The sequence below is a fragment of the Andrena cerasifolii genome, chromosome 1, assembly GCF_050908995.1.
Source record: "Andrena cerasifolii isolate SP2316 chromosome 1, iyAndCera1_principal, whole genome shotgun sequence".
Lineage (NCBI taxonomy): Eukaryota > Metazoa > Arthropoda > Insecta > Hymenoptera > Andrenidae > Andrena > Andrena cerasifolii.
In genome coordinates this window covers 2,340,894-2,364,858 of record NC_135118.1, presented here as the reverse complement: position 1 = coordinate 2,364,858, position 23,965 = coordinate 2,340,894, and the positions used below count along the sequence as shown (strand labels likewise).

Genomic DNA, 23,965 nt, shown 5'->3' with positions numbered 1-23,965 from the left:
CCCTGAAGATCCGAAAACGGGGACAAACAAAAAATTGTCTGATACTTTTATCGAGGTCCCCTACAAACCTCCACAGTTTAAAAAAAAATCGGAATGTTCGGGTAACCGAACATCCCTTGTAAGTAAGTTGCAGCCTTGGGCGGCAAATTTTAGAGGCCGGCAACCTACAGGTGCCTATTTGCTTAAAATGAGAATAAAATATTAAGCTTAATTTAATAGAATGAACCACTTTTTTATTTTGGCCGTTTTAACCGAATGATCTTTAAACACAGAGGCTTGAGACAATTTAAAAAAAATCACTTTTTTCATGTAGTAAATTAGCAATAACTTGTATTTGAATTATCATATTGAATTAATTTCAAAATTGTCTCAAGTCTTTTAACCCGGCGGGAGGCGCACCCCATATTGTAGCACAGGTTGTCGCTACCGGGTCAAAAATACCCAAAATTGAAACGTAAAATACCACGGTTTCAGAATATCTTTTTTTTTAACTTTGTAATTTTTATGTTAAAGTACAGTGTTTTAAGAATCAAAGAAAATTTACGAAATATCTTAAAATCTTTATTAAAGTTCTTTAAAAAATTGTAACAAAAACTCAAACAGTCTTCATATTTTCGCAACTAGCGCCTCTGTGGTAAATTTTCCCCAGTAGCGCCTTCCGCCGAGTTAAATTGAAATATTTGAAACGAAAAACGGGTGTGAATCCATCTTGGATCCAAATCATGAAACCTCTATGATCAAAATCTTTAGAATATTGGTAAGACATTGATATAGTAGACAAAGATTCTATGGAAATTAACAGGTTCATTTCAATTTCATTTCACAAACATTTTATTGCAAAACAAAGGTTTGTAATTTCTATGATACAATAGTTGAATATGCAACTTTTGTGAATTAACACCTGCGATATAAAACGGATAATAAATATTTCCAAAAAGTTGCACGGCGTCATAGACAGGGAGTTAACCAAATTGTGTTTAATTTTGACCTTTCTTATGTTCATTGATAACCCTTCGTGGCCACAGCTTCTTATAATCACAAGTTGGTCACACGGCGTTCACTGTACCCCAGCGTCATTTTTTGAGTTACCATTTTCGTATTTTTCAATCTTTTAAATTTCAGTGATAATTGTACGTTCGTAATACTTAGGGGAGAGTGGGGACAAACGTAACGGCGTCATGAAAGTAACACACCTTCTCCCCTCTTCCACAAACATTTCCAAAACGTTTGTTTTACGCAGTTACATATGTATAGTGTCTCTTTTTTATTGTACTGACAAGGGATGATCCCGAACCCGAAAATTCAAAAAATTCTGAAACTTTGTGGATATGTAGTGAATTTTCTCCTGATTACAACGCAATTTTTTATTTGCTGCCCAAAATCACACTAAGGGGGTGGAATTAACCCCTGAAGATTCGGCTGTTTTTCGATTTTATTTTCTAACTCGCAATCTGTAAGAGATAGAAAAGAAATTTCAAGACAAAAGTTACTTATTTTAATTAGATTTATTAAATGGTAAATGTTTTATCAATTGTTTAAGCAATTAGAAAAAAGTAAGAAACAAAAATATTAATAATGTTTTCTAAAATTCGTGGTTTCACGCGAAACCTGAAATTTTCCACGGTTGTGGGAAAAAAGCGATTTTTTAATTTTTTTATATTTTTTTTTCTTGCGATAAATCCCCTTTGGAAGTCGTAAAGACACGACATTTTAACTCGAAAATTATTCTTGGGGTACAATGCACCCCGTGTGACCACGAAGGGTTAATATCTGCATTTTATATTTAAAAAATATTGTAAGATCGATTTCGGAAAGTCTTGGAATATCTGGAAATTGTATTTCTACTGTATGGAAACACGTATGGCGGAGGCTTTTTTTTACATTTCTGTTCTATAGAACCAACGATATTCCATTCGATCGATTTTTCGCTGCAGACATTTCTCTTGGTAGTCACGCAGCTGCAGTATTCATTTAAAAGTAAAAGTTCGATGTCCCCGCGTTACCTGTGCCATGTACCGTGTTTATCGATACTTTATTCTTTCTCTTTCTCCTCTTATGACCGTGAACGTTCATGAACTTCCGCTCGATATTCTGTTCTATACTGGGTGTCCCCAGATCGTCCGATCTGACAATGTTATTCTACAATTTATTTCACAACGCATATATATTATTTTTAGTAATAAATTCTCCTGATGTTTAATCCTGTGCAAGTACCAGACGGATTTTCAAATTCGATATATTTTAAAATGGAAGCTCGTACCAAAATATTTCATTGCACATTTTCGATTTCTTTTTGCGCACAGAATCACCCCATGCTTGGTTGTACGACGCGTCCGCACCCATTCTGTGTACACTCAAAATTGAACGCGTTTTCCGAAAATAACAGCAATATCTTAACTGATGTCGTCGTGTATTCACGCCGATGAATTTTCTATTCACTATCAAATTTCCTAACAAGAAAAACAGCAATCCCGCCGTTTTGGTAAAACTGATATTTTATTCCACTTGAGATTTCGTGGCGCAAAAATATTTTGACGTTGTTTTTAAAAATCGTCCCTGAGGAAGTTAACGTCGACATGTGCTTAAAGCGCGGGACGACCTGGACAATATTATTTCGGCAGTAGCGATGGGGAATGGCTGACCGATTTGAAGGGGCATTTTTCCAGACCTTACGCCACTTAAAGTCTTAAAATTAACCAACGACTGTGTTAGCACCGTGGACAGAGTTGGGCAAAGTGTAATCTAATTACAAATTGTAAATTTCGATTAAACTGTAATTGTGTAATTGATTACACATTATTTTCTGTAATCGTTCGTTTAGATAGTTGACAAAACCAAGTGGTCAACTACCTGAATGAACGATTACAGAAAATAATGTGTAATTAATTACACAATTACAGTTTAATCGTAATTTGCAATTTGTAATTAGATTACATTTTGCCCAACTCTGACCGTGGATCTAAGAATTAAATGGACGGAGCACAAAGCTGCGGGGCCTAAGCTCGTGAAAGTAAGGGTGGGGAGGGGTGCACGATACTGCGCATGCGGTGGTGGACGATCGGTGATTGGTTAATGAAAGTGACATGTCATTAATAAGAGGTATATGTCTTTTTTATATTTTTTTATGGTTAAGTTTGTCGTTGAGTTTGAAACGTTAATACGTAATTGTAACATTATATTTTGCTGTCTTAAGACTTGGTAAAACTTATGCCACTTGTCAATTCAGGGGCTAATATGTAAGTAGATATATATAAGTAATATATAAGTATACATATATATGTATAGTTTACAACTTTTAAAATCGCATAACTTTTTTAGAAGTGGTCCAAACGACATGAGTTTTTCTTAAGAAGCTAGACGGATTAGTTTTCTAAGTGACGTGTTTCGTCGTTTTGAAAAAAATGCAATTGATCCGAATAGCAACTAAAATAGTAAAGGTTGTTTTATAAACTTTTTTTGAGCCTGTAATGAAAATTCAAAAAACCCGTTTGCAGATTGGAGTAAGTTGTATACATGCCAAAAATTTCATTAAAATCGATTAACGTTGCTCTGAGCTACAAACCTTTAAAGATCGCAGAATAAGGTCGAAAATTGCTAATTTCGGGAATTTCCGCGATTCTCGACCTTATTCTGCGATCTTTAAACGTTTATAGCTCAGAGCAACGTTAACCGATCTTCGTGAAATTTTAGACACGTATACAACTTACTTCAATCTATAAACGGGTTTTTGAATTTTCATTACAGGCTCAACAAAAAAAAGTTTAAAAAACAACCTTTACTATTTTTCTTGCTATTCCGACCAAATGCATTTTTTTTTCCAAACGACGAAACACGTGATTTAGCAAACTTCTAGCTTCTCGAAGAAAAGCTCATGTCGTTTGGACCAATTCTAAGAAAGTTATGCGATTTTAAAAGTTGCAAAATTTCTTTTGTCCGCCACTGTATTTTAATACACCCTATATAAGCATTCCGTTTCAAATAAAGCGCGACGCATGCGTACTACTCAGCCAATCACAAGCCGCCCACCACGACTCCTCTCCTCCCGATCGACTGGCTCGACCCCCCTCGTCCACGTTGAGACTTTGTGCTCCGTCCATTTAATTCTTACGTCCATGGTTAGCACACATAACAACGAGTAAAAAGTGAGTCATTTGTTATTCACGCAGCGATATCACGTTTGCCGCAATTTTGGTGAAACAAGCAAGGTGCGCAATCGCGCTCGTGCGTAGTTAAATGATTAATTAATAACCATGTTCCTAATGACCACCCGTCTTCTTATTTGCCTAAGGACTACGATATTTGAAGAGTCCTTGTAGAAAACATTGTAAGTAGAGATGTACCGACTAGTTGCCGACTTCATCTGAAATGAAAAACATGATGATTTTAGTGTTCCTTAATAAAATACCTACAATGTAGTATATGGATTTGAGAAAAAAAAATTATTTCACAAATGAAAGCAAGGTGAAGAAAATTATTTGTTTTTCACCTGACAAAACAAACTTAATACATTTATAATATACGAATGGGTTATCGCACCAAGAAAATGATATGCTACATTGTAGATAATACCATTAAGAATATGTGTACCAAGTTTGAAATCAATCGGACAAATAGTTTTGTGAGAGATTTGGTACACCGTTCACGGGGAGGAGCTTCACGGGACAACAAATAACTCGGCCATTTTTTAATATTTCTGTATAGTATTTATACAATATATGTACCAATACATGCTCTGCGCATAAGAAGTAGAGAAATAATTTTCAAGCTCATAGCAGCTGCAAAAAAATTCGTCTATGTTTGAGTGTCTCAGGGGTGCGTAACTCCTTAAGGGGTGGTTCCGGTCTAGAGCCCCCCAAAATAGGTGATACTTAGGAATTAATTAAAGGAAAACTACTGTATATAATTTAATGGAACTTTTTGCATTGCATTAAAGATGTCTTAAATTATAGAAATGTATTTTTTGTTTTATAAGTAATCACTGCAGGCTGCACTGGGGAGGCGTTAAAGTCAAAGCGTCAAACAATTGATCAAAATCGGTGGGACCTGGATCCCCAAAAGTTATTATTACTCGATTCGACTGAAACTTTTTTTATTTTGAAGAATATACTTCTGGCTAGGGGGAAAACAGAAAAAAACAAAAATGACATTTTTTAAGAAAATAACGGCACTTGAAGTTTGAAATCACTTTTTCCCTATAGTTTTCATCCTTTCAACGTCTTTAAAAATTACAAATTTTCAATTTTTTGTATTTTTTTCTGGTATCCTCCCTAGCCAGAAGTATATTCTTCAAAGTAAAAAAAGTTTCAGTCGAATTGGATAATAACTTTTGGAAATTACGTGAGTGCCAAGTGGCCGGGTGTTACCCATGCATTTGCCGCTACTCAAATACCTATAACTTCGGGAATATTACGAATTTCAACAAATCCTTTTAAATAAGCATTCCTAAAAGGTTGAACACATTCGATAAACGAAATAAAAAAATCGACTTTTAGAGCGGAACCTCCCCTTAAGCCAACTATCCAGCCACTTTTGTAATCGGCGATTACTCGGTTTCTTGGGGGTCTATTAATCGGCTAGTCTGCTAGTCGGCCAAAACCCTAGTCGGTACATCTCTAATTGTAAGTTCAAAAAATCAAATTCTATACTATAGTATTACCAATGCCACGTGGGACATATTGTAACGATTTTTTTTTTTAATTTTGGGTCTCACAGTGTTTGCAACTTCATTTAACCCTCCGTGATCACACGGGGTGTATCGCACCTCAGGCAATTTTCCAACTCTAATGTCGCAGCTTAACGAATTCAAAATGAATTTAAACCTTAATATTAAAATTTAAAAATTGGGCACAATTATGTTTTCAACTAGACCATTACAGCATGATTGTATGGGTATTACAAATGTACAATTATCACTCAAAAGTTGAATCATTCAAAAATACGAAAATTATAACTGAAAATTGACGCTGGGGTGCGGGGAACCCCATGCGACAAATTTGTGATTATAAGCAGACGTGACCACGGAGGGTTAATAATAATAATAGCAGCGGGAGCATTCGCGATATTCGCGACAATACAAACAAAATTAGACGCCGTCGGTGACACAGTAATGACGTTACGAAAAGCCAACATTCTCGTCCTCGTGCCTCATATTTCGTTCGCGCTAGATTATTTCGCGCTACCGAAAAGTGGAACAGTAAACCGACTACGTGCCTGCTACTGTCCCAAACTGCAAACTAGATATATATACGCGTGTATAATGCAAACGGGCTAAATTTGAAATTCGACAAGGTCTTTGGGATAATGTAACGTTCCAATATTTCAATCGAATTTCATTCTTCGAGGGGCGGGAACTTGATTTAGTCACACTTAACCATCGGATGGTGGAAGGCTCGACGGTAAGACGAGACATATCTACATTAAAGTACAGGTATTTGTGAAATACAAATGTACGATTTATTCACAAAATTATGACACTTATTTGCAAACAATATACAGTTTAAATACAACTATGCAACTTGTTATGTATCTTCAGGATTTACGTACAACGTACTTGACATAACGATTGCATGGTATCTACAAATATACCGGGTGGTGAAGCAGGCCACCTAAATATCTTCTTCAGTTGCAACGATGCAAATGCTATTTCATATGTAATTTGATTACATACGCTTGCAGTGTATTTGCCCTTTTATATCGGCCAGTTAAATTACAAATGAAACATTTCTTGTGTCGTCCTAACTGAAGAAGGTATTAGGTGGCCTGTTTTAGATGGATTAGGTACTTTGTATAGTAAACATTCATCACATTCTATGAATCCGTCTACTGATGAAGATTGAACGCGGGTCAAAATTGACCCACCTTCGTGCGGCGGACGGTTAAGGGGGTGGGTTACCCTCAACACCCCAAAATCTGGCCCTTCTTCAAACGCATATTCTGAAGAAATAAATGAATATAGGGATATAGAGGGATATAGAGATTTTTTTTTTAATTTTTAATCGTCATCAACAGACGCGGTCGCGTCTGGAAGCTAAATCCCCCTTCCCCTCTACCCGTAGGCACACTGAGCGACCATGTCTCTATACACGAAAGATAGCGAAATTGACAGGTCGTCGGAGCTATTTTAGCCTTATTATCTTATTTTATGACATAGTGCCGGTGTTTTTACATGATTAAGCGAATCATTTTTTTTTCCGAAACCATATGTCGTTTTACTTAATGTATCAAGCTATTTGTCTAAAAGATATAAGATTTATTCTGAATTAATAGTTATAAAAATGATACTTTTAGGATTACGAGTTATGACGTCACGTTTTCCTCCTCCACTTGACGCCAGTAGGTGTCGCCTCGAAAGCATAATTTATAAATGTCACTTGGCTGTCATTCAATGAAAAGAAATCATAGGTTTACACGATTTTATTCAGCTTCGATCCTCTGTTTGCTTCTTGTATGTTTGCTACATATCTGAGAACTCGAATTTAACACAAAATCCACCAATCCACTGAATACGTATTACCACACGTATAACATAATTTATATATTTAATCAGGGTTAAAGGTAGGATTAATTAGAAAATATTTAATAAACTTATTAAAAAAAAAAGAAACATATCTGAGTTTAACGTAAACGAACGTGTAAAATTCGCATACGTTAATATCCACGCACAGTATCGTGGCCGAGGCCGTGGTCGTGGTCGGGGCCGTGGCGGTCAGGAGGAAAGCCGTTAAGGCGGAAAAGTTTATTAACTTAATATTGTAAATTTATTTATAATTTATTAAGTAATAAATTTCTTTCCTCGCATATATACGTTTTCTTTGTGGTGAAATTTCCTAGAGAGTGACCGGCGGTACATTAGCTTGATAAGATCAACGCAACAAAAATTCACAAATTATGAAAAAAGTGATGAAATCCCCCCCATAAACATGACTCATGTATGAAAAAAGTTCTCACGCAAAGATTGTGAAATCATCTTTGCTAATTCCAATCTTTGCTAATTCCAATTGTACCTTTAATTCACGAAAAACATTAAAAACATCTTCACGCAAAGATTGTGAAATCAACTTTGCTAATTCCAATTGTATTCTTGTTCTCCGTTCGAACACTGATTCCTCTGTCACTTTTTATACTTGACATTCCTTTATTGGCCATAAATCAATTCAGTGCTCAGATTTTCAGCTTCGGTTTTAAGGAATTAGCGGGCGTTGTATAAGAAAAAACTATGAAGTCGACTTAAAACAAAATGTTTCATATCACTAGTGCAGATTGGCGAATGTGCTATTAATCTATTACCGACTTTCATTCGTTTAAATTAGTTTCTACCAAGTTTTTATTACTTTCCAACTTCCTAGTGGCTCCCGGTGTTAGCCAGGCACCGGTTTGTCCACGCTTTCCAACCTCCTAACGGCTCCCGGTGTTATCCAGGCACCGGTTCGTCCGTGAACATTTCCCTTCCCAGTGGCTCCCGGTGTTAGCCAGGCACCGGTTCGTCCACGCTTTCCAACCTCCTAGTGGCTCCCAGTGTTAGCCAGGCACCGGTTCGTCCACGTTTTCCAACCTCCTAGTGGCTCCCGGTGTTAGCCAGGCACCGGTTTGTTCACGCTTTCCAACTTCCTAGTGGCTCCCGGTGTTAGCCAGGCACCGGTTCGTCAGTGAACATTCACCGTCCTAGTGGCTCCCGGTGTTAGCCAGGCACCGGTTCGTCCACGCTTTCCAACCTCCTAGTGGCTCCCGGTGTTAGCCAGGCACCGGTTTGTCCACGCTTTCCAACCTCCTAACGGCTCCCGGTGTTATCCAGGCACCGGTTCGTCCGCGCTTTCCAACCTCCTAGTGGCTCCCGGTGTTAGCCAGGCACCGGTTCGTCCACGCTTTCCAACCTCCTAGTGGCTCCCGGTGTTAGCCAGGCACCGGTTTGTCCACGCTTTCCAACCTCCTAACGGCTCCCGGTGTTATCCAGGCACCGGTTCGTCCGTGAACATTTGCCTTCCCAGTAGCTCCCGGTGTTAGCCAGGCACCGGTTCGTACACGCGTACCAACCTCCTTATAACGACTCCCGGTGTTAGCCAGGCACCGGTTCGTCCGTTACTAACAAACTCTAACAAACAAACTCGATCCTCAGCCACGCAGCCGCCAATCTCATTGCCCTCAGCCTCGGCTCGTAACAAAACCAACTCAATTACCATACATCAAATTAACATTATTTATTAAATAAAGAACTGATATGCAACCATATACAAACTGATAAAATATACGCCTTTCTTAATTAACTTTTCCTTGTCACCCAATTATTATTTTATAAAACGAGTAACGCTTCTTAACAACCAATAGTTTAGAGGAAACACAGTGTCAGTAATTGACACGGACAAGTATGAACTGTTCCATTCAAAAACAGGGAAACGATATTTTGTGTGGCTAAGCAACTTCAACTTGATCGAATCATCGCCTTTGCGCAAACGGAATCTAGTGAAATCTACCCCTCCACTCATAAGGAATGTTACTCAACAAGGATTCTCATGATCATGGGAGTCTTTCACATTTTAATCTATTGCGTGTTAAGTGCCTCATGAGTGGAGGGGTAACAGTGTCCGATCTAGGGTGGCGCAAGCAGGACAACTGCCCAGAACAGCAAATTTGAAGGCGGCAAACTTGGTGGAAAGAGAAAATTAAAATCAATAAGCCCCGGTTACGCACTTGCAACTTGTCGCCGGCAACTTGGTCAACAAGAGACCAGAAACCTTTGTTGCTCGCCGCGACCAAGCGCGTACGAACTCATATATCCCCGTGACCTGGTCGCCGGCAACTTGTCGCGAGTGCGTGACGGGGCTAAAACCCAATAAAAAAGTAAAACTTTAAATTGTTCTTAAATCTCCCATACAATCACTAATTTTTTTATAAAACAAAGGGCTTTTATTATTCAACAAATGTCTACAAAAAAATCCACTCACTATCAAAACTTATATTTCAAAATAATTATCTATAATGAAACATAAAGGGCGGCAAAAATCATTTTTGCCCAGGAAGCGGCGCGGCGGAAGAGCTGAATTGGATCCTGAGGGGTACCGCTCCCCCTAGCTCCCGCTTGCGCAAGCGCAATGTTCTGATCAAGATGGGTTTTTTTTAGCTATACCACTGACACTGACGGCACTGAACCGTCACGGGCCTGATATGTGTGGATCCGCCTTAATTCTTCCAACAACGCGTGGAACTCGCGTCTTCGCGACTGACACTGCGCGTCCAATAAAATTGCGCACGCGCGCGGTCACCAACGCGCTCGAACGCAACGGTCTTCCACTTGGCATCACTTTACCGCTGCATATCGGCCCAGTAAATTTTGATTGTTCATAAAGCGGCACGCGTGCTAACGAAACACTGCATTCAAGGTCGTGGGACGTGTATATACGGCGCTGTTTTATCTCAAGAGGCAAGCGGGAACAGCGTGCAAGGAAGATAAAGAGGATCTAAGCGCGCACCAATGCTAGATTATACGCGTCGCCGAGGCGAAGTTTATTTACGGTCGCAATTGTTTGCCTCTCGTCTTGTGGAACGTACACGATAAATCCGTTGGCGCGGGCCGAAGTTTATATTGGCTACTTAAAGGCTAGACTTCCTTTTCGACGAGCCACTTCTCGTCACTCGAGATCGTCACAATGAAGCCCCGGAGGTCTGCCGGCCGGTGCGTGCGCATGAGTCTGTTGGCTGTATTTTTAACCGACTTCAAAAAGAAAGAGGTTCTACGTGTGATGTGTATGTATGTATGTAACATTGTTCGAATGGGTTGACATTTTGTTAGTTAATCTTTATTTACTTATCTGAACCTACTGACTTAATTTTCATCTTGTAGATATGTATGTTTGTCCGCGAATTTCTCCGTAACTACTGAACCGATTTTCGTGAGGCTTATTGCGTTCAGTTTAGCTTCGATCAACTTAGGTCACGGAGCAAGAATTATCAAATTCGGTGAAGCAGTTTTGAAGTTACATAAAAAATAAGAAATCTGTTTCATTAACCGACTTCATTATTTAAATAAATATAGTTATATTTATTATAATTCTAGCCTCATCGGCCACAGAATAGGACTTGGTTTACAACCTTTACTTAACCACCCACCCATCCATACTTCTTCATTCACTTTTTCTATTATTAGTATATTATTTCTCACTCTTTTTGTCTTTGAGTTTCTCTTCTAGTATTCTCAGCCATTTTATTGCACTTTATTTACTCTACCCGCTAACATTTCCACTAACGAACATCCCCCTTTCTCTATTCCCTTACACCAGGGCTGCACAAGGAGCCGTTTTTAGCGTCTACCTGCGAGCAACCGGCCGAGCGTGGAGCAGCCGAAATACATATGGTAAATCCGGGAGATGCGGGCGGGCCGGAGAGTTGGTCGACACAGTTGATTCATAGAGAATTCATTGTTCTGAACCTTAACACACTTTTGCATGTACACAGAGTCTGAGTATAGCGACTCGACTAACTCTCCGGCCCGACCGCGTCTCCCGGATTTACCCTACACTTACGTTACGCGCCTACGAGCACGCACCTTTTTTTTTTTTCGTGGAGAAATCCCTAACGGATACCCCTAACCCTCGGGGGAGGGTCAGGGGTTATGTGGGGCTTGCACCCACTAAAATTCCACGGTGGTCGTCCTCGGATGCGGAGTAGCGCGCCTGAGGAGGAGGACTTGATGCGAGAGCAAGCTAGCGATACGTCCGCTTGCCCCCCCCCCCTCACGCGCATGATGTTGATGCATACTCCGCACCGTTTCCCCGAAGACTCGGGGACTTCCCTGGGGAACGAGCACGCATCTAACCCAGACCTACACTACTGCAGTTCTCCTCACTGATTCTACCCTTAGCAACGGGACGGCTCGACACTCGGCTGGTTGCTCGCATCTAGGCGCTAAAAACGGCTCCTTGTGCAGCCCTGCCTTACACTCTTCCACCCAGTGCTTCAATGTTCCTAGCCCTCTTTCACATATCACGCAATTTCTCTTTTCACTGTCCTCCCAATACCTATTACATGGTTTCATCTTTCCACATCTCACTCTTGCTATCAATTTCTGGCCCTTGCCCTTGACCTCTCTCATCAGGTACTCTGGTATTCTAGAACACATGATGTGTTTATATACTCTATTATATTTTGCTTCTTTTATTCTGTTTATTTGCTCCTGGCCTTATATTTCTTTATCCCTATCCGACAGAATTTTCCCTGTATCTCTCCCTTTCGCTCTCAACTGTTCTACCCCGCTCTGACTCCATCCATTTCTTCTCATATATTCTATCCTTTCCTTCTCTCACCACGTTTCAATTTATTCTTGCATTTTTCTTGTTACGTACGCAACCCTATCTTCGAACTCTTAAACCCTTTCGGGTGTCCGGAATGCGCGTGACCCGGCGGGGTCACAGTTTCCTGCAGTGGTGGGATGCAACCGAGTTTTCCCGGAAAACCTAATATTCAATGAAGGTATTCATATCCCCACTACTTTTTAGCCGAATTTCACGATATAAAAAGGACCACGAATCAATGCTCGGGGCTCATTTCTCAGTCTAGTACGCGTAGACGAAAGAGACTTGCGAGATCGAGTATTATTTCAACTTTAACCATACAGTACGTAGAGTCGCTGATAGGTGTTGTAATTATTAAGCTCTTTGAGACCCCCGCATTTCTCAGTGCGTTAAAACCGAGAGGTGGACTTAGGTACCGCGACAAAAACACGTAAACATTTGTAAAGACTGAACTTACAGAATATAATTAGTTATTATAAATTCAGTGTTCTATTCAATCACCATCCGAATTTCCTCTTTGAGACCAACCCACAAAGATACCTCTTTACCGCTCAAGTGGTATCACATTATAAAGTTACGAGGCTGAACTAACATTCCTAGTGGCTCCCGGGGATACCAGACCCCGGTTCGTCCACGACAACCATCTTCCTAGTGGCTCCCGGGGATACCAGACCTCGGTTCGTCCACGATATCCACCTTCCTAGCGGCTCCCGGGGATACCAGACCCCGGTTCGTCCACGACATCCAACCTCCTTATAGCGGCTCCCGGGGATACCAGACCCCGATTCTTCCGTGAAACTTACCTTCCTAGTGGCTCCCGGGGATACCAGACCCCGGTTCGTCCACGACATCCAACCTCCTTATAGCGGCTCCCGGGGATACCAGACCCCGGTTCGTCCGCTACTAACAAACTCTAAAAAACAAATTCAATCCTCGGCCTCGCAGCCGCCACTCTCATTGCCCTCAGCCTCGGCGCGTAACATTCTCTTTGAGGCTTTCTTTCTTTGAGGATTCTAAAAGAATTTCAATAAGTTACTACGCCCCTCCATTCTGATCCCTCCCTCATACTTTAACACCCTTCTTCCCGCTTCTATCCCTATTCGTCTCCTGTAGGACTATATACGACGGTGTACATCTATCTAAACCTAAGCACCGTTTAATGTATTTTATTTGTATTGCCTCTATTTCCATTCTTTCTTTCCATCCGAACAGTTCCACTCCATATAACAGAACTCCTTTTATCAGGTAATCGAACATGAGCATTCTTCTCCTGAAGTTATCTTTAAAAATACTTTCCCCTATGCCCCATACTTGCCGTACTGCCATATTTGCTCTTTCCACCCTTTCCTGTATGTGTTTCTTTGCAGTTCCATTTTTCTGTAAATGGAATCCCAAATGTACAAAATCCTTGACCGTTTCGATTACCTGATCTTTCCATTTCCAGATTGTTTTCCTTTTCTATCCTCTTCCCTTTCCAAGTACTAACATTTTAGATTTTTCTGCATTCAGAGATAACTCCTTCTGGTTTAGGTATTTTTCTAGCTTGCTGCACGTTGCCTTCATGTCTTCTTCTTTCTTCCCTAACATCACAATGTCAGCTGCGTACGATAGGGAGCACACTCTCCTATTCCCCATCTTTATACCTCCCCAACCTATTCTTTTTAGCTCTGCTCCCAAATCTGCCGAAAATATAGTGAACAGTGTGGGGCTCAAAGCACATCCCTGTCTCAAACCTTCTTTAGTCCAGAATTCTTCTGTCATTCTCTATTCTAATCTTATATTTTTCGTCTCTTCATAGATTTCTTTTGTTCTTTTTATGAGTCCCACTCTTATGCCTCTATCTTTCATCACTTCCCATATTTTCCCTCTATTTACTTTCTCAAACGCTGACTTCAGATCCACAAAGAAAGCAAAAACCTTACCTCCTATTTTTAATTTCCTTTTCTACAATCTGTTGGGTCACATATATGTTGTCTATCGTGCTTCTGTGTTTTCTGAATCCAGCTTGTGTGTCGTCTACAATTTCTTCCTCTTCTAGGTTCTGCCTAATCCTTTCATTTAGTACCGCCGCATATATTTTATACGCCGTGTTCAACGGTGCGATGCCTCTGTAATTTCCCACCTTTTGGAGGTCTCCCCTTTCATGCAATGGGACTATCACCTTTTCTCCATTCCATAGGGAAGCCCTCTCCACTCCAGATCTTTTTTATTAGTTCTCTAATTTTTGTTCTTACTTTTCCTACACTCAATATCCACGCCTCTGCCGATATTCCATCAACACCTGCTGTTCTCTTTCTCTTCACTTTTAGTATTTGATTCTCAATCTCATCATAAGTAACATCTCCTTCCTTAGATCCATTTAGCTGTTTCATAAAATGCTCCACCCACTGTTCTTTTCTGATTTCTGTTCCAACCTCTTTCCTTTTCTTTCTGTCTTTGTTAATATATTTTCAGATTTGGCTCTCCGTTTTTGCTTCCCTTATTTCTTCCCTTCTCTTGTTTCCTCTTTCTCAACTCTTCTTTCATTCGCATATATTCCTTTTTTGTGTTTCTGCCTCTTTTCCAATTCCTTAGTGTTCTTCTTGCCTTTCTCTTTAACCTGGTACATTCCTTGGCCCACCACTTTACATGCCCAGTCTTAACCTTCTTCCTCCTGCTTTTCTTCGTCACCATATTGCACCTGACACTATTCTTTAGCAACGCTTTACTTTCCTCTGTTCGTATTCGTATTCAAATACTTATAGTTTCCTCGTCAACAAATAGTCTGAAATCCCACTCTGTAACTCCTGCTCCCGTCTATCGCCCTGAAAACACTCGCAAAATATACCGCCTCCGCAACTCACACAACATTTTCACCTAACCAATAGGGTGGTGCTTACTTTTCAACTTTAAAATTTGTATTGTCTGACTCTCTTAAAATCTTCTGTTTGACAAAACAAAATATCTTCGTGTTTTTTATTTGTATATTTTGATATATAAAGGTCGCTCAAGGACTTTATATTTCGCTTGTGCCACAAGTTTGGCAACTGCGACTTTCTATAATTGTCACTTGTCAATTTTAATGAAACGGGGCCCACATTTATATATCAGAATCCGAAAGCATGCTTTTAACAACCCGAATATGTAGAATGTACGTCAAAGTTTGCGTCTGCATCTGATTCGAGAGCTGCCGATGAGAGAAATTTAAATGTGCATATAAAGCCTTATGCCACAGCACAATACAGTACACACTCGTTATAAACCCGTTTCGTCTATGCGATGTGTGCCCGAATTTTAATGTTATACTCTCACTTAAAAGTTAATAAAACCATTTTGTCCTCATTGCAAAATTTTCTATCAATTTATACCAAAATAGTAATATTTCAATGCCATTGAGAGACCTTTAATCCTTAATATATTTTAACATAAATTTTAGACGAAATTCTTTTAAACTATTTGGAAACTTCTGAGAGGGTCAGAAGAAAATTTTAAAAACTTTGATTTTTACCATGCATATAAGGACCACCCTACTAACCAAGTCCCCCCTATAGTTACATAACATAAATAACTGAACAGTAAGAAATAAAAAAAAATACAAAAAAATTAAAACCGACTTCCAAAAAAATAAAAATGTGCTAAATAGTAAAAAATAATTTTGGTTCTTATTTAATTTATGACTCTCCATTTTTTGTAAGTCGGCGCCAGATTTACGCAGTGCAAATGACGGGACATCGACATAAAAAAATTGAGAGTCGTTTCTAAATAAGGAACAAAATTATATTTTACTTTTTAGCACATTTTAATTTCTTTTGAAGTCGGTTCTAATTTTTTTTAAATGTATCGATCTTACATACAGATACCATTGTGCAAACTGTGGCGTGCAGGAGATATTACTTTAACTCACGGGATTATTAGCGGACGAGTTCTTTAGATCTTGCGTGCCATTGAGGCAATAAATCTTGTTTGGCCTACTTTTTTTTCTACCTTGCTCGGCTTGAGGTTTCTGCAGTGTCTTTCAGGGTTAGAAATATTCTTTCCAATGGCATGGACATTAGTAATCCCTTTGTTGTAATTAATATAATTTCGTGAGGATTATGTTTTGATTAGTTTTTATTCAATAATATTATTGGAGAACGATAACGACGAAATCACACATTATTATTATTATTATTAAACGTCTTTATTGCAAACAAAGAAACAAACAAAACACAGCAAATAGCAAAACAGAGAGAAACGCGACAAATGCAAAGGCGGGGTTCAGTCAAGGACTGTTTTTCAACCCAACATTGAGTTTGGCTAAAGTGGTGACAACTAAATATAGTACCTACGCTACTAGTTTTCTGTTTTTCCGAATTTCAGAATGAACACTATAGTAGGTACCCTTATCGAAATTAATCTCGAGTGATCAGTAGGTATTAATTAAGGGGTCATGCTCAGTCAGGAGGCCGAAAAATGCGTGGTCTTTGGAAATTTTTTACTCAAAAGCTATAACACATTTCTCAAAAAATCTTTTTTTCCTTTTAAGCATTGCATCTAGTACCGTGCATCACAATTTTGTTATTTAAAAATACTTATCAATAACTAAGTTATTGTCCATCACTGGAAGATTCTCTAAAAAAAGGCTTCTGCGGTGACCACTGTAGCTCGAAAGTCGATCATCTAAAATAAAAAATTCAAAAGAATTTACTTATTATATTATATTATCTAGTATTTGAACGAAGGATTTTTTCGAAATATTGATTTGGGAAAAATGGCTGATGTTTAAATTAAAATTTTAACAATTTATCATAAATCGTGTCTGATTTTCGTCAATTAAAAGAAAACTAAGCATCGGATAAAAAAAATCCTTCGTTCAAATACTAGATAATATAATACAATAAGTAAATTCTTTTGAATTTTTTATATTAGATGATCGACTTTCGAGCAGCAGTGGTCACCGCGGAAGCCTTTATTTTTAGAGAACCTTCGAGTGATGGACAATAACTTAGTTATTCATAAATATTTTTAAATAAAAAAATTACGATGCACGGTACTAGATGCAATCCTTAAAAGGAAAAAAGATTTTTTGAGAAATGTGTTATAGCTTTGGAGTAAAAAGTTTCCAAAGACCACCCTTTTTTCGGCCCCCTAACTGAGCATGACCCCTTAAACGACGACAGAGAAATGAACTCTCTGCGGAGCCTAACCCATAAAATGAAATTTCGAGCAAAGCGACAATAAGGTAAACGATCCTAAATTGTATCTATTCGTATTTCCCGCGTGTCAGTGCAACCGCTGCTGCTAGCATTTAAATACCGCGCGCATCAACTAGGATTCCCAAACTTCAGCCGCCCCCGTGTTAAAAACGAATCCTCAGATTACAAAATGGCAAAGATCATCCCCATTTCTTATAATTTGAGGAATTTTGCTTGGTTTAATTTTGAGCACCAATGTGTAAATGTCTTGGATGCAAATACATTTTACTTTGTTCTTTTAAAAATTCTTTTAAAATTCTGAATCGGGAGAAATCGATTTGCGATTTGAATTGGAAAAGGCTACATTCCGGAGCGTCGATGGTGATGTCTGTTTTCTTTTTTGGGAAGTGATTACGAGTGCCCAGATTTTGCAAACCACGATTTAAGACAAGCCTCGGCACATGTTTTGACGAGCTTCTGCTCGACAGATGGTCCGTAGAATTATTAGGGTCACTCAGCTGCTGATTGTCATCCAAGGTTCCTACTACTTAAGCATTTCGTGCGAGTAGTCGGCGTAGGTTGTTCGCCAATGACGCGTTCGCTCGATTCGGTTACGTGCCATGCAACTAATGTTCGATCCAATTCTGAGAAGGTGTCTTCCTACTCAAGTTCTTTGGATGGATAGATATTTGCTATACTTAGTATTTCTGACTTGACACTTACGACAAAGTGGTGTTCAATCTACGAGCCCTTTAAGGGGAGGTTCCGGTTTAGAGCCCCAAAAAATAGGTGATATTTAGGAATTAATTAAAGGAAACCTACTATATATAATTTAATGGGACTTGTTGCATTGTATTATGGGTGTCTTAGATTATAGAAATATATTTTTTGTTTTACAATTAATCATTGCAGACAGCCTTGGGGAGTCGTTAAAGTCAAGGCGTCAAAAAATTGATCCAAATCGGTGGGACCTGTATCTCCAAAAGTTATTATCCGATTCGACTGAAACTTTTTTATTTTGAAGAATATACTTCTGGCTAGTGGGGAAACAGAAAAAAAAACAAAAATGACATTTTTTAAGAAAATAGCGGCACTTGAAGTTTGAAATTACTTTTTCCCCTATATTTTTCGGCCTTTCAACGCCTTTTAAAATTATAAATTGTCAATTTTTGTATTTTTTTCTGGTTCCCCTCCCTAGTCAAAAGTATATTCTTCAAAATAAAAAAAGTTTCAGTCGAATTGGATAATAACTTTTGGAAATACAGGTCCCACCATTTTGAGAACACTGTTTCGGGAAAAACGCGTTTAAAGTTTTCCGCGAGTGCCAAGTGGCCGGGTGTAAGAAAATAAAATCGAAAAATAGCCGAATCTTCAGGGGTTAATTTCACCCCCTTAGTGTGATTTTGGGCAGCAAATAAAAAATTGCGTTGTACTCAGGAGAAAGTTCCCTACATATCCACAAAGTTTCAGATTTTTTTTTGAATTTTCGGGTTCGGGATCTTCCCTTGTCAGGGGAATAAATTTTAGCAAATCTAGCACTGATAATAAGTTTTAATAGTTTTATATTATATTACAGTTTATACGACACTTATAAGTTACAAGACGCTTTTACAGTCACTTTACTTAAGATATCAAATTGATCCTTATTTTTATATTAACATAAAAGAAAATGTACACATAAAGTATGGTAGGTACTCTGATAAATAAAAAGGGTAGTCTTATTTATTATTTTTATAATAATACTTATCAGTTGAGGGACTCAAATGATCGTGAAAAAATTATTTCGCAAGGTCGTTCGAAAGCAGATGTCCGCCACAGATATTGAATTAATCATACATCCCTGACGGAAATCCTTTTAGGACTGATTATAAATTCCTTGTCCTTGTGCAATATGATTATTAAGTTTTTAATGGATTAGGTGGCTGCCCATAAATTAGCCTGATCTATCATCTTGCTTTACATAGATACATTTTTGTGAACTTCCTGTCGTTTGCATACCATGAATATTTCATATATTATGGATATAAGGAAAAACTCATTCAATAACATTCGCCTTATTCCATGATACCTGCTTCATTAAATGCGATTAATTGCGGACTGGATTTCCTTGCTCTGATGGCTCTCGAAGTAAAGTTTCCTCGTTTGAGTAATTAACAATTTTTTTTTTCTAAAAAACTTAGTTGGCATGGATTTATGTTATATACATATATTTATTGTCATTCTAGCCTCATCGGCCACAGAATAAGGCTTGGTTTACAGTCTTTACTTTATCCACTCATCCATCCATACTTGCTTTCTCAGTATTTATATTTTTAGTATATTATTTCTCTTTCTTCTGTTTTTACCATTTTCCACTTTACCATTTATATATATTATCTATCGTGGTTCTGTGTTTTCTGAAGCCTGTTTGTATGTCGTCTAAAATTTTTTCCACTTCTAAGTTCTGCCTAACTTGCCTACTCCTTTCATGTGTTCAACAGTGTGATGCTTCTGTAATTTTCCACATTTTAGCGGGGTCTTCTTTTAAATGCAACAGCACTATCGCACCTTTTCTCCATTCCATAGAAAAGGCTCCTCCATTCGAGATCTTTTTTATTAGCTGCAGGTATAACTTTTGTTCTTACTTTTCCTACACTCAATATACAAGCTTCTACCGGTATTCCATCAACACCTGTTGGTTTCTTTCTCTTCAGCTGTAGTATCTGGTTCTCAATCTCGTCATCAGTAAGCTCTTCTTCCTTCTCTTCGTGGTTGGAACCACCGACGAGCTTCTATCTTATAAAAAATTAATTTTACACAACGAAAACAGCTATTCTGCGAATTTTTATTGTTAGCTCTGTGATTCCAACCGCAGTAAAGAAACTGAACCTTACTTTTTCCATTTTGGATGGCTACAACAGTCCCCATACCATCGCACAGTGGTTCCAAAGTGACTGTTGGTGGGAAAAATTCCGTATCTCAGTGAATGTCCACAAACATTCATTTTGGCGCTACCGTCTACTAAACAAAATCGAATTGACGCCGAAATCGCAAATAGTCGCAGCTAATTCCTTTCTGAGTTTGTTTATTACGTTCTTATTCACACACCAAATGCAAAATAAGTGGTTCGGAAAGATTCGATAAAGTTGTATTTATTAATTAACAAAAATTAAAACGTAAAATAATAGATCACAGTTTTGACTTCCTCTAATATTTCTGAACACTATTAGGTTCTATAATCATACAATAAATTGATATTTTAGATGTTTCTGGTTGTAGTAAACTCGGTAGACATTCCAAATTTTCAAGCATTGTAAAGTTGTATTTCAAACATTCTGATGAGTCAAAAATTCGCCTGTTTTATGTTTTCCGTTACTGCCAAGTTCCAGTTAAAGATTTTACGTAAAGAAAAACTACTTAGATAAGCAAAAATCTTTTCAAATTAGCCCCAAAGATTGTTCTACTAAAGTTTCCATCAAACTTTATCAGATAAAAGATAGAAGAAAAAAAAACGTTTTGGTCATAATTCAGGTATTTGATATTTTAGCAAATTTAATCCCCGACAAAACGAGCAAAAAAAGACAAAAATCGGTTGAGAATTTACGGAGATACGGAATTTTGTCCACAAAAAGTCACTATGCAACCACTGTGCATCACCTATCAAAAAAGAATTTTTGTGAAGAAGCTTACGCCATCGACTATATCTGTGTATATATGCGATAAAAAAGCTCCAAAAAATTCTGAGTATTACTTCAAACATACCTTAATATGCCAGCAAAACGCCAGAGAGTATAAACTTTTAGTTTTTGTTAAATAAATTCCCGAAGATAGCGTTAAAAAACGGTCAGTTACGCTAGAGTACCTCCTTAATATTATTCGTACCTTTCTCTTTAACTTGGCACATTACTTGTCCCACCACTTTGCATGGTTGAATCTTAATCTTTTTCCTCTTGCTTTTCTTCTTAACCATATTGGGCATGATGCTATTATTTAGCTCTTTCCATACCAAATTGGTTGTTCCGTCCTTATAATCATATTCTTCGCATTTCCTCCTGAAAATGGATTTATGTTATAGGGAGCATGTAAAAGGATGTCGTTATAAAGTAATCGGGGTGATTAGGTCATTTTACTGAGCACTATTTTAAGACCATCCTATATGTGCATAATGTGGCAAATAAAAGCCGCAGACGTGAGTTTAGTCTGGTGGTGGCCATATTTAACGTTTATCTATTCCAATAGTTAGAGTTACATTGCACAATGTTCTTGTGCAACAGATATCTGACTCTCGCGTGCATAATGCACATCTATTCAGTAGGTCGTGAATAAAATGATGATTTGTTGAGAAATCAATTACATTTTGGGAAATATAATTTTCATTTCTACATAATTATTTCTGTATTCATTTGCATCCTTATATAATCATTTTTCTATTAATTTTCATTCTTATACAATCATTTTTGTATTTATTTCTATTCTAATATTCATTTTTATTTTTACATCATTTTCATATTTATTTACCGTTCTGCTTAAGTTCTCGTTTTGGTAAATTGTTGGAAAAGTTATATCTCTCCATTACTGAAATCACATTATATTGAATTCGCCTTTAAATTACTTCTGCATTTATTACTAATAAATGATAAACAAGTACGTTTTCTTAAATTATCATTTTTCGTTTTAGAAACAAAATATATCTTTGTAAAATCAAAAGGGTTAAATTCTAGAGTGTAATTCATTCTACATGATGTACCGAGCACTGACCGAAGCGCTGATCGAAATTCATGGCCTATTACTTATGTCTCAGTAACCTCTCTGGCGTAATGAGAGATGACAGGGATTCTGACAGGAATAGTGCGAGAATCTGAGAAGTCACCGAAATGCCCGACCGATTTCATTTCGGTTAGGAATCTTCGACTATATTCTGAGATGAAAGAAATTTTGAGAGATATTTTGACCGAAATGGGCGCACCTCTAACCGTAAGTCTCAGAGAAATTCTCTCACTAATTCCGGTTGAGACAACCGTAAATGTCATTCGGTCGTCTCACTGACCGTGACCGCGACTGTGACCAAAATTATATCGATCTCGATTTCTATTATAGTAATAGTTGTTGAAGTGAAAATCCTACAAGCAAACGCATTTGAAATACAGTATGATAAAATTGCTCAAAATTAATAACTTCTGTTTTAATTTTTATTCACAATTGTACAGATCCGGTGTAATTTATACTTTTTAATACAGCATAAAATATTACTAAACACAAAATGCATTAATTACGTATAACAAATTTTAGTCTTAAACTATTTTTGCAAAGCTGACACTCGTTTTCAAAGCCTCTTATTAAGTAAAGAGGCCTACAAAAATTGCATCTCACAAATAAACTTGTGGATACGGTTATTAAATTTTAATGGGCTTCAGCAACAGTATTCTCACTAACCGATCATTGAATACTTTGCTCCCCCAAGACAAGGACACAAGGAACCTTTCACGCCGATGTTATATAGACTGTGGGTCATAATCTCTACTTGCGAGAAAGTTCTGCCATCTAGCGTCGTTTGCGCGAACTGTTAGAGTCAAGGTACAAGATGTTACACGAAATGTGGAAACTCTTATCGGATTAGTTCTACACCAAAATAATGAAGCAAGTACATATACACATATCTTTACATTGCTTGGGTTTTTTATTGCACATCAGTTTTTAAACAAAAGCGCCCGCAAGTCTGCAACCCGACTTACATCGTCTAGCTCGTCACACTTGAACTTGTATCTTGTATTTGAAATTGATAACACTAAAAATAAAACTTGTGTAATAAACGAGACAAATAAATTCACAATCTTTAGAATTTAATTTTTTTTTTATATAATTATCATAAGTTAGTAGAATTTTAATTTTCTTTTAATAAAATTGACATGGTTTATTAGGTAGTTAATTTACGCATTTAAACATAGAAATGACAACTCTTTTTCAAAGTTTAATTTCAAGTTATTCACAATTTATATATAAAATACTCATTTTCAAAATTGTATCTATAAACTAATTGTTAACTGATTTTGTTGTAAATAATTAAATATCCTCCTTTCAGTTTTCAATATGCTATTCATATTTTCACATTTATTTTAATTTTCATTTTATTGCTATCTACTTCTTATTAATGTAACGAAAATAATATTTTTACAACTTTTATTTTTTAATTTTCCACTCACCCAGAATAGGTTTTTCTTATTACAGTATCAGAAATGTTATAAAACTTTCTTTTATTATATATTCCAAAGTACTATAAAAAATATTTTAACCTACTTTATTTCTAACATTTTTTTTTAGTCAAGCAGAAATAATATTTGAAACTAAATCAATTCCTACAATAGAAACCGAAAACATCGTTATCTCTCATGCAAGCAGGACGCTTTTAATGTCTTCCGCTGTGTCCTTATTTGACGGTATTAAACTGATTGTGCAACAGACTCGTTATAAATGATTACTGCATGTGACTTATACAAGTAACAATTCCGTTTCAGCCGTAAACAGAATCTTACTATTATTAAGTGCTTTGAAAAC

At 37.5% G+C, this 23,965-nt stretch overlaps 1 protein-coding gene, 1 long non-coding RNA gene and 1 other non-coding gene across 3 annotated transcripts in view; 1 reads left to right on the top strand and 2 right to left on the bottom strand.

Annotated features, from left to right (window-relative positions):
* The window catches only part of Vha100-2 (V-type ATPase subunit a family protein Vha100-2), a 120,035-nt gene that overhangs the window by 35,028 nt on the left and 61,042 nt on the right, over window positions 1-23,965 (top strand). The gene's annotated exons all lie outside the window — the stretch shown is intronic.
* On the bottom strand, window positions 13,379-21,735 carry LOC143368252 (uncharacterized). The gene is made up of 4 exons (XR_013085188.1): window positions 21,296-21,735; window positions 20,068-20,205; window positions 19,887-19,924; window positions 13,379-14,322 (listed from the first exon to the last, which is right to left on the bottom strand). It is a non-coding gene; the product is annotated as an uncharacterized LOC143368252 (long non-coding RNA).
* On the bottom strand, window positions 22,762-22,885 carry LOC143378405 (U4atac minor spliceosomal RNA). The gene has a single exon (XR_013088264.1). It is a non-coding gene; the product is annotated as a U4atac minor spliceosomal RNA (small nuclear RNA).